At 47.0% G+C, this 11,454-nt stretch overlaps 1 pseudogene; it reads right to left on the reverse strand.

Moving 5' to 3' along the window:
* Positions 1 to 3,324: 3,324 nt before the first annotated feature.
* On the reverse strand, positions 3,325 to 11,232 carry LOC132439682 (zinc finger matrin-type protein 2 pseudogene; annotated as a pseudogene).
* Between the last annotated feature and the right edge of the window lie 222 nt (positions 11,233 to 11,454).

Below are 11,454 nucleotides of genomic sequence, written 5' to 3' on the forward strand. Positions count from 1 at the left end.
GACGCGCAGGCTCAGCGGCCATGGCTCACGGGCCCAGCCGCTCCGGGGCATGTGGGATCCTCCTGGACCGGGGCACGAACCCGTGTCCCCTGCATCGGCAGGCGGACTCTCAACCACTGCGCCACCAGGGAAGCCCAGGGTAGAGTCTTTAGCTCCTATTTAAGATTATCCCCAAACGGCTTCCATTTTGAATAAATGGGCAGGACACCTCGAGCTGGCTGTGTGGTGTCAAGAGAGTTCTTAACTCCTTTATGCTTTGCTTTTCCTTGTGTTCAACCTAGAAGGCAGCCAGCACGAAAGCTAATTACAGTTACAGAACTCGGCGAGGCTAGTGTGCAAGAGCATTGATTGTGGAAAAGAGGGTGAAAGATACAGGGAGGGGAGAGAATCCAATTAGTGACAGAATTTGGAATCAGGGGTCCGGCTCCCTTTGTCACTGCTCTTTCCTCTCTACCGTCCGAGTCAGCTCACTGTGTGCTGTCGCTAAGTCTGACCCAGTGGGTGGAGTGATGGCCGCAGTGGCCCTTCTGGGATGCAGGCTCAGGACCGGGAGGTTAACGTCCCCAGGAAGCTTGGCTCCTGAGCTGGTGCCTCCGCTTAGCATCATACATGATATGTAGCCTGTAGTGCATTTGCTGATGAAAGACGTTCAGATCAGCAGGGTGCTAACCCCATTTCAGGGGAGGATGGCAGGTAAATCAAGGCAGGATGCTTCTCTGGACTCTGTGTTAAACTGAATCTCTCAGGAGTGCCCCAGTCTGATTCGCGGGCCACAGGCCTCAAATTCAACAGGAGAATCGATGACCATATGCACACCTGCAACAGACAGTAACTGGCTTCTTTCCTTATTTCCTGGGCCACTAGGGCACCCTCCTGGGTCTTCCATGGAAGATCTTTAATCTCATGCCTATCACCGTAACAGTCATGTCGCATGCTGTGATTGTGCGCACGCCCACATCCCAGGGGATCTGAGCTCCTTCAGGCACGGATGTTGTCTTTGGGGCCCTGGTGATTAGCCCCTGGGAAGTACCTGATAATCCCCTGCTGAATGTGCTACTGCATTTCCTGGGAAAACCCCTGGACCGAGGCGGGCCGAGCAGAGTTGGAATCTCAGCCATGGGATGGGAATCGGGAAGGAGGGACCGCATCTGTGCTCTGCCCCTTCCCAGCTGTGCACCTGTGGTCTGGTTGCTTGACTTCTCTGAGACTTGGTTTCTGCACTTGCCCCAGGACCCTTATGAGAGCTAAATGAGCAACTTTTGTGTTAGTTTTAATGGAGCGTCTTACTAAGTGGGATGAGCTTTGACGAGGTGACTTTCTCCCCTAGAGGTCTGGAGGGTGGGCTCTGAGTCAGACCCAGCCCACCTCCACGTTGTGTCTTTAACCCAGGGACTCACACGTTTCATGCTTTACCTCACCCTTCACACCCACCCCTTGTGGGGATTAGATGAGCACCTTCTCTCCATTAAGCCCCCTGCTTGGCGCCTGGAATACCGATACCCAGTAAGTGTCAGTTATGCACCTAATTTATGCTCCAGGTACTTCTCATCAAATATCTGTTTGATCTCCCAGGTACCACTCTTCAGCAGTAAGAGAAATCATTTTTAAACATTTCCCTAAAATTGTTTTTAATGAAGAGTACTGCAGATTCATTGCTGAAAAGAAATGCAGCAAGAACAAGTGGCACCCCGCACAAGCAGACCACTGGTAAGACTTTATCACGCTCCCTTTGTACCGCACAAGCAGACCACTGGTAAGACTTTATCACGTTCCCTTTGTACCGCTTTCTGTGTGTGTACAACTTTATGTTATATGATGGGTATTGAAATAATTTGCTTTCTTACCTGGAAATTTCAGTTGTTTCTTTTTTATATTATAATCAGCACCTTTGCCATTTAAAAAATATCTTTTTCCTCACTTCTGATTATTTCCTTTGGATCTCTCCTCATCAGGGCACTGGTGACACCTCAGCTAGGGATGGTGAGAGCAGTTTTGTCCTGGGTATTTTAGTCTCCTTGAATTTGTCTATGTCTAATCTACTAACCAGTATCAGCCCATGGCAGTTGCTCTAAGAATGCTCACTTATTTTTATTTAATTTTATTTTTTAATAAATTTATTTGTATATTTTTGGCTTCATTGGGTCTTCCCTGCTATGCCCGGGCTTTTTCTAGTTGCAGCGAGTGGGAGCTACTTTTCGTTGTGGTGCACGGCTTCTCATTGTGGTGGCTTCTCTTGTTGTGGAGCACGGGCTCCAGGAGCACGGGCTTTAGTAGTTGTGGCACGTGGGCTCAGTAGTTGTGGCGCACGGGCTTAGTTGCTCTGTGGCATGTGGGATCTTCCCGGACCAGGGCTCGAACCCGTGTCCCCTGCATTGGCAGGTGGATTCTTAACTACTGAGCCACCAGGGAAGTCCTCACTTATTGTTTTTTGAAATAGGCCCAGTCAATGCCATTTATTATACATGTTGAACAGCCTCTGAGACCCAAGAGCTCTCACATGAGGTTTTCTCCTTTTTCATTTTTGCATCAAACTGGTTCGTCCAAGAGCCTGCTTACAAGGAAGACAAAAACAGAGTAATCCTCAGTAAAATGAAACAAATAGGAAAAGCTGAACAGTTTACATATGAAGAACAAAGGTTAAAAAACTCACCAGACAAAAACCACACCGAACACTCATCCCATTTAATTTCCTGTTACATGCTCTGAGGAAGCTGAGAACACCAGGCCCCAAGGCAGCAATGCTCTTGAGGCTGTAGTTCAGGCTCCCTCTATGTGACAGTTTCATGCACACACACCCACACATACCAGTGACCCAGGCAGAAGTACACACGTGTGCACAGGTGGCCAGAGAACCACGGGGCAGGGTTGGGGGAGAATGGGGAAAGGAGGGGCCAGTCAAGGAGATGCTATCAGCTGGAAACTGGGGACCCAGAGAACCCTTCTGCTGTAGGCTAAGCAAGAGTAAAAATTAAAACAAAGGCAGAACACAGGATGAATGTATGATGCTCAGAGGAGATGGACAGATGAAAAGGAAAAGATGCAGGGGGAGTTTCGGGAAAGCAGCCTCAGAAGCAGAAGTTTTTCTTCATTGGGAACTCAGATGATCAGAGGTCCTCTGTCCCCAGTGAAATACTGAGGCTGAAGGATCATGCCACAGCACGTTCCTTTGCATCCTGTGCTCTCTCTGAAGGCAGAGGGAAACCACAAGCACCCACCCTCTAGCCCTCTCCATTGCCGCTCTTGAGGACTTTCCCCAGTACCTCCCCCAAAATGACATCCACATACACAAAGTTAGGCCTGGCAAAAAGCCAAGCATAGAAAGCCTCAGTAACTCTTCTTGGTGGAAGCAAAGCCAGAGAAGCCCATCACAGCTGCCACCTCACCTTCCTCCTCCAATGTCAAGTCCTCCTCTGCCCTTCTTTTCTTCTCCTTCTGTTTCTCTTTCTCGTAGGCTTTGGCCTTTTCCTCCTCTTCTCTGAGTTCCTTTAGCCTTCCCTCCAAATCATAATCCTTCTTCTTCTTTTCCATTTTCTTCTCGTTGACTTCAAAACATTTCTTCACCTGATCCAAAGTGGAATGTTCCACACGTGTAGACATGCCCAGGTTTCACTGATGTTTCTTTCCGCTAATGTGATCCAGGAAGTTGATGGAGTCTTTCAGCACACCGTCACAGACATTGCAGTAGTATCCTCCCGTCTCAGACTGTGGGGTGGTCTTGGTAATGACAGTTGTCCTCCCGGGTTTGGATTCCAGGTCCACCTTGGAGTCCCTATGCCGGAGAAGCTCTCGCTTCCCTGGCCGCACTGGTTTTCCATCCTTCTTTTCTCTCTCTTCCGTGAGCCTCTTCTCGGCGAGCTGTTCATATTCATCTTTGTCCCACTTTCAGCAAAAATCCAAGTTTTTTGTCCCACTGCCGACGCCATCTTCACTGCCCCTCACTTATTTTTAAATCAATACTTATATCCTAATTTCAGGGTGTTTTCAGTCTCTCTGAGTCCAAGTTCATTCTTGAATCTACAGCGATTTTCTGACTCAGTTCCATAAATGCTGTAAATACATTTCTATTTTTCTAGCTCTAGATGTTCCATTTTACTTATCTGTGCATTATTTAGGAGGGGTGGTTTCTTTTGTGATACGGCTTTCTTCGAGACAATTTCTGCAACTATCCTGGCAGGCAGAGAGGTTGAATACGCCTCTCTGGTTTTTGTGAGGAGAGGGTATCTCTGTTGGACTCAGAAATGCCTGCAAGATTCTCTCCAGTGACTCCAAAGTTCCGTTATCTCTTCTTTTCCTCCCTTTTCTCCCATTGTCCATTTTCCATTACACCCCACACAAAGCATGTCGGGTAACACATTGTATGTCCTTGGGCTCCATTACCGTGAGACGCCTGTAAGGGGAAATAGGGAAATTTATCGAGCTCCTACTAGGGGCATCCTCCTAGGCACTTCTCTGAGGTGTTTAAAATTTAATATTTGTTCTAATCCTGTACGTGAGACAATCTCCTCCCACCCATTACTAAGTAAACTAAGCCTCCATGGTAGAGGCAGAGGGAGAGGCCAGATGGAGGATCCAGTTGTTCCCGATTCCCAGTAAGTCCTTGCCCTTCTGGCACTGTGATTCTTTGATCCATCCATGGATTCCTTGAGCCAGTGGGTTCCTCTCTTTGTCCAGCCTGGTGCAGGTGGGTTTCTGTCACTGGCAACCCCCAGAATCCTAACACACTGTATATATTTGACCTTCCACAAGACTTCCACTGTATATGTTTGACCTTCTCAAGAGCTCCTTGAGATTAGCTACTGGGTCCATTCTTACTCTCTGATCCCCAGCAGAAGAAGGAAGAACATCTTCTGAAACCAAAATGATCGATTGATTGAAAATTGAACAGAATCTTTGAAATCAGGATTATTTTGCAAATTTGGTCAAAATTTGGGCCACTTGGTCTTTTAATATAAAGTTCCTTTCAACATGAAAATTCCGTTAGTTATAACCAAGGCGTGAGTGTGTAAAAACTTGGAAATTCCCATCATGAGGACTTGAGCGTCTTCGAAGATCATTGACAGTGTTTCCCTGAAGCCCTCTCCAGAAGCCATTCATGAGTGAGCAGCTGGTGAATTCGAAAGGAAGAAGAAAGGAAGGCAGGGCAAGGGAAGCCGATGGCCTGGGAGAAGCCTCTGGTGTTGAGAAACGGGGGGTGGATGAGAGCTTCCCTGTGCCCATCCTGCAGAACCAAGTGAATCCTAGTCGGTATGACTGCTTGACTGCAAGGTACAAACGTCTGCTCGTGTAGGTCCAAGTAATGTGGGATTTGTGGTCAGAATAAAAGTGTATTCCTTGGATCCCAAATACAGTGAGGACTGGCCAGCCAGACCAGGGTGCCCTGGCAGCTCTCTCTCCCCTTTCATCTTTAGTGCCAGTCTGCTTTTTTTTGCTCTCTGCAGCCCAGCTTCTCTGGTCATCCCCTTGCACACGGTCCTGGCATGGTCAGCCTTAAACAGCAGAGTCCTCAGCTAGTTGGCTCATTCTCTTGTTCCCGATGACAAAGCTTCTCTGAGGAAATTTGATTGGCTAAGCTTGAATCGAGCTTCCACCTCTTAGCCAATCATCTGCAGTCAATGGGGTCATGTGATTTAAGGAGCTCTCTGATGGAGAGAGAAGCTCTCAGTCAGTACAGCCTGCTCAAGAAAACATTGCAGCGACTTAAACTTGGAGCAACATTTGCAAATAATTAATAGTTTAATAAGCATTGTTAACTGTAGAAAATGACTCACCACCAGTTCACTAAAAAAGAAAACAAATCTGGATCCTTTTGTGTATTTCAAGAATGACCCAATTACAGTATTCTTGACATACACTGGGTTTTCCTGGAAGACATCTGCTGTGTGTGGCGAGGTAGCCTTGAACTTCACGTTTAAGCCCTGTCATGTCTACAGTGGCTTGCTTACAAGGCTGTCAGGTGGCAGTATTTTATGCAAATGATAGCTCCCTCTTACAAGGTTGTATATTTTTCTAACTTAACACACGTGCATGTTCACGTAATCCTCGAAAGAAATAAGGTGAAAGAGCCACAGCAAGATAAATGTGGGAACATGAATCGGGATACATGAATCGGGGAATACATGAATCGGGGAAGAATAGCTACTGTTATGCCACTTTGATTACTTTTTACATTGTGACATGATGGATAGAACAAAAGCAGGACAAGACAAGATAAAATAAAGATGGGACTTAAGCCTATTAATCAGATTAAAAATCACAGTGCAGGAAGCATCCTGTGAACACAATTGGCTGAGATATAAGAAAACATAAACATGTCCCTCTTTCCCCTAGTAGACAGGTAAGATATGAAGAAAATGAGGCAACTATGGGGAATTGAGTGAGAGTAACAGAGATGCTTGAAATCATGGCGCTCGGCCCTCCCCTTTGCTCCAAGTCAATACACAGGGTATAGTCTCTCCCTTCTGTGATTTGTCTTTTGTGGGTGGGCTTGGGTCCATGTGTGGAGAGAAGTGGTGTTGAAGTCAAAAGGATGAACAGAGACCTCAGGATGAAGGGTGGAACTCACTGGCTCCTGAGAGTGCATGGAGCACAGAAGCCATCATCCGTGTCCCACCAGAAATAGCTCCAGGTTGAGTGAAGTCCAAGGAGAATCTCTTGGTCTATCAAAGTCAGCAATAAAAATGAGGTAGGGCCACATCAACAGATGAATGGATAAAGATGATGTGGTATATGTATATATGCACTTCACACATACATACATACATACATGCACACAATGGAATATTACCCAGCCATAAAAAAGCATGAAATAATGCCAATTTACAGCAACATGGATGGACCTAGAGATTATCATACTAAGTAAGTCAGACAGAGAAAGATAAATATCATATGATATTGCTTACATGTGTAATCTAAAAAAAGATACAAACGAACTTATTTACAAAAGAGTAATAGGCTCACAGACATAAAAAACAAAATTATGGTTACCAGTTTTCTAATTTAACGCAGTGAATGTGTGTGGGGGAGAGATAAACTAGAAATGTGGGATGAACAGATGCACACTACTATATATAAAATAGGTGAACAACAAGGACCTACCGTATAGCACAGGGAACTCTACTCAATATCTTGTAATAAACTATAATGGAAAAGAATCTGAAAAAGAATGTATGTATTTGTACAGCTGAATCACTTTGCTCTTCACCTGAAACTAATACAACATTGTGAATTCACGATACTTCATTTAAAAAAATGATTAAATAAAATGAAATAGGACCAAACCAGAGAGCCCTTGTATAATTAGGATGCATTGGGTCATGAACTCAAACCGAGTTTAAACAGCGTTTGGGATTAATTTGCATGTGCAGCTGGTCAGTCTAGAGCAGGGCGGACTTCAGGGATGCTTTGATTTGGCTCCTCCGTGTCATCAGGGGCCTGATTGCTTTCTGTGCATCCACTCTGGCTTCCCTGCTGTCAGGCTCTGTCCTCAGGGACAGGGACAGAGTTCCAGACTTCACAGCCCCCTCCTCCTCCAAGGCACAAGGAGCCAGTGTCTCCCAGCCTGCCCAGACCAGGGACGAGCATCTTCCTTGGAAACCTCAGCAAATTCTCCTCCCTCCAGAGTGGAACTGGAATTTACCCAAGACAGAGGGTGGTCAGTGGCGGGGCTGCCGTAGGACACTTCTGAGGACTAGCGGGAAGAAGTCCACCCTGGACAGTGCCATCCACCCAGTCCCGGAGAAGTCTGTCACAAGTTCCTTGAGAGTGGGGCTGTAAGAAGACCAACCACAGTGGGACCTCTAATGGCAGGCTCTTATTCTGTCAGGGAGAGCCCCCCAACCCTCTCATTTTGGGGCAAGTGGGTGAGCTCGGCCCCGAGATCAGAGGTGGAGGTGACACAGCAATGGTTTTGCAAGGCTCAGCTATTCACAGTTTTGAACAGTGACAGGCAGTTCCCAGAGCAGCAGAAAAAGGTCCCCAAGGAGGGTAACACCTGAGCTCTCCTTGACCCCACTGGAGAAAGGGGAGGGGAACAGGGTCATTGTTTCTGGACCCTCAACTGCCCTTCCTAATACAAGTTTGGTGGCCTGGTGGACACAGGCCACATCCCCACTGCCACTTGTCATCGCCAACGCAACTTGATTTATGATGCTTCCCAACCCGCCGCCACCTCTACCCCACACCGAGGAAATAATTCCAGTTCTGTGAAGTTTCCTCCAGCATGGGGGTTCCAGACGACTTTCCATCATTCATCCCCACCAGTGAAGAATTTTTAGGGCACTCCTAATATAGGACAATTTTTGCCTCTGAAGTATGACCACGAGCTATTGTATTAACATGTTCTATACAGATATTGAAAACGGATGAGATAAAAGTATGTACAAATAAAAGATGTAATCTTTCCCCACCCCTGTGGACACCAGCATGTCTGTGCAAGTGCCCAGACCAGGTTTGGAGGCCATTGTCCCAGGGCCACCAGACTTCAGGAGCCTTGAGAGCAGGCAGCATGCTCGGTTTCTTTCTTAAATTATTTGTAACTGTGGTGAAGTATACATAACATAAAAGTTACCATCGTAACCATTTTATGTGTCCACTTCCGTGACATCAAGTGCACTAACATTGTCGTGCAGCCATCACCAGCATCCATCTGCAGAACTCTTTCATCTTGCACAACTGAAACTCCATAACCATTAACTAATAGCTCCCCATTCCCCTCTCCCCCAGCCCCTGACAACTCTCATTCTACTTTCCGCCTCTGTGAATCTGACCACTCCAGGTACTGCATATAAGTGGAGTCGTAGAGTTGTCCTTTTGTGTTTGGCTCATTTCACTTAGCATAATGTCTTCAAGATTCATCCATGTTGTAGCAGGCGTCAGAACATTTTTTTTGTGTGGCTGAGTAATATTCCATCATGTAGATAGACCACATTTTGTTTATCTGTTCATCCTTTAATGGACACTTGGGTTGCTTCCACTTGGCTGTTGTGAATAAGGCTGCAATGAACATAGGTGTACAAATATCTCTTTGGGACCTTGCTTTCTGTTCTTTTGGGTATGTACCCAGAAGTGGAATTGCTGGGTCACGTGAGAATCCCACGTCTAATCATTTAAGGATGCGCCATATTGTTTTCCACAGTGTCTGCACCGTTCTGCCTTCCCACCAAGGGTGCGCAGTTCAGGGACCGTGTTTCACTGAACCTTGTGTTCCTCCTGCTTGGAACTGTGCTGTTCATCAGAAAGTGTCCATGATGGAGTGAACGCCTGAGCAAGAGGCAGCCTAGTTTCACTGAAATTCTGGGAGAGTTGGCGGGGGGAGGTAAGAGCTTCAGCTCCAGCAGGGACCAGGTGGTCTGGCAGCAGGGAAGTCTGGACACCGGGCAACAGAAGGCTCCACCTAGTGGGACCTGCACTTGACTCTGAATTATTCATTTTCTAGCTAAGACGCCAAAGGGGCTGCCACCCCTTTCTTCAGAGGACTCAGGTTGTACCTTTGAAAACTATTTTAGCCTTTGCCATTGGCTGGCAGGGTGTATGCTTCATGTAAAGCTCCCCCTTCCCCAAACCAAACCCTCAGACTTTCTGTTTTCTTCTTTTTGAAAAGGGCACTGGATGGTCTGGCTCTATATTCCTGGTTCATTTCATTTCTCCAAAACAAGGCTGTTTTCTTGTTTATGAAACAGTGAATCTGGTGTTATGGTCAGTAAGCAGTTTAGAACTCTCATTGCCCCGTTAACTTAGGCTAGTATCGCATAGTATTATAATTTGTGTCTAAATTCAGATTGGGATAGAAATTACTTAAATCGTGGAGTTGCTTCTTATTTCACATTGTAATAGGAAATGTTTCTATTCAGCTACCTAAGATAAAATGAATTCAGCTACCTAAGATAAAATGAATAGTTTTCTTTTTTTTTTTTTCTCTCCCTTTTTTGGTCATTGTTAGTGTACTCAAAATTCTGATCAATGAGTTTGCATGTGATGCTGAATGACAAGCTCTTTGAACGATCCCGTTGAAAACCAGTCCCTCTTCTTTCTTCGGCCCTTTTTTGGAGAGGGTTATTTTCCCTCAGTGTCCTGTGTTATACTGACCTAAGGGAAGAACGGGTAACAGGGAGAAATAAATGTCTGTCTAGTGAAAAAAAAATAGGGCCGTCAACCAATTTGAATGTTAACTGTAGGATGAGAAGCACAGAGAAACCTTAGCAAAGGCAGAAGGCAGGAGCAAGGAAACCGAAGATGGGGAGAAGAAAGCATGCAGGAAACCCGAGGAGGCGCCCTTTGTGATCAGCTCCAGGGAGGAGGGATGGAATCCGAGGTCCATCCCCTCGGATGATGGGCTGGCTGGGGACACAGGCTGGGCAATGCGGCCAAGGGTGAAGAGCCCCAAGACTGAGAACCTGGGGACATGAGAAAGGGGAGAGAGCGAATTTGCACCTTGAGGTAGCCTCGCCCCACACCTGGGGCCCGGGCGCAGGAAGTTGGCACGGTGGACAGTGCATGCTGGACATAGACACTGGCCAGACTGGTCCAGCAGGCTTCATCTCCTGTCAGCGAGGATGCTACAGTTTGTTTGTCACCCTTGGCCTGTGGAGGCCTCTCAGACAGGTGCTGAGGAGGGCAGGGGGAGGGGGAGTCCACCAGGTGATCAAGACGGAACACACCTGGATAAACAACAAGGTCCTACCGTGTAGCACTGGGAACTATATTCAATATATCTTGTAAACAAGAATGGAAAAGAAAAAATAAAAAGGCTATTAAAGCTGAGTGTTAGAAAAAAAGAAAAAGAGGGAACACACCTGAGGAGATCGGGCAGGTGTGGGCTTCCTAACGGGCGTGAGATCACTTCAAATGCAGCTTAGAAAGGAAATCCTGTTCTAAAGAGGTGTGCAAGGGCTTCCCTGGTGGCGCAGTGGTTGAGAGTTCGCCTGCCGATGTAGGGGACGCTGGTTCATGCCCCGGTCCGGGAAGATCCCACAGGCCGCGGAGCGGCTGGGCCCGTGAGCCATGGCCACTGAGCCTGCGCGTCCGGAGCCTGTGCTCCGCAACGGGACAGGCCACAGCAATGAGAGTCCCGCGTACCGCAAAAAAAAAAAAAAAAGAGGTGTGCACTTTGCTGAATTATATTCAAACCTCTTAATAGAAAGCTATTGCCCCAAGAGGGAGACGCCTATAACAGGGTGAGGGAGTTACCCATTCACGGACACAGATGGAGTTCGGACAAAGGCTGGAGATACCCATGCTGGCAAACTTTGGAGAAGTGGCGGGAAGAGCAGCTTTGCTGTTACGGAGTCTGTTCCTTTTGCTGGTGTCCTGACAGGGATGCCCCCGTAGGGATGCCCACTGGGGCAAAATCGGCTGGGCCTACACTTCCCTTTACTGGTTCTGAGTCAATAAGAGATAGCCTTATACTCTCTCGGCATGGGTTTCAGAATAACACCTCGGTGATACTTCCTCAGGCTT

The sequence above is a fragment of the Delphinus delphis genome, chromosome 16 (genome assembly GCF_949987515.2).
Source record: "Delphinus delphis chromosome 16, mDelDel1.2, whole genome shotgun sequence".
Lineage (NCBI taxonomy): Eukaryota > Metazoa > Chordata > Mammalia > Artiodactyla > Delphinidae > Delphinus > Delphinus delphis.